Source organism: Gekko japonicus, unplaced genomic scaffold (assembly GCF_001447785.1).
Source record: "Gekko japonicus isolate JY-2015 unplaced genomic scaffold, Gekko_japonicus_V1.1 scaffold3967, whole genome shotgun sequence".
NCBI classification, from domain to species: domain Eukaryota; kingdom Metazoa; phylum Chordata; class Lepidosauria; order Squamata; family Gekkonidae; genus Gekko; species Gekko japonicus.
This window is the reverse complement of record NW_015169906.1, coordinates 101706-102202: the sequence shown is the minus strand read 5'-3', so window position 1 is coordinate 102202 and position 497 is coordinate 101706.

Genomic DNA, 497 nt, shown 5'->3' with positions numbered 1-497 from the left:
CATTGAATGGGCAGGTCGAGAGGGTCCCAGATAGTGAGTGTTGCCAGCTCTGGGTTGGGAAATACCTGGAGATTTTGTGGGTGGAGCCTGGGGAGGGGGAGGGGCCTCAGTAAGGTGCAATGCCATAGAGTCTTCTCTCCAAAGCATCCATGTTCACCAGGGGAACTGGTCTCTGAAGTCAGGAGATCTCCAGGTGCCCCCCTGGAGGGTGGCAACCCTGCAAGTAGCCAGTTCAGGTTTTGAAAATGGGCAGGGCTGGTGGCAATAAGCCTTTTTAGGAAAGGGAGACTTCTCAGCTTGTTAAATGTTGATCTTTACAGGGGGATGTCTGTTTCCTAGGTGCCACTGTTGACCTTAGAAAGGAAAAAAAAAAATGCATAGCACAGAGTATATGCTTTACATGCAGGAAATGGCCAGTTAGATCCTTCCCAAAACCATTAAAACAGCTGCAGCCAGTTGGGAGCAGATGGGAATGGCCTCAAAGGGTTAAAAGGAAA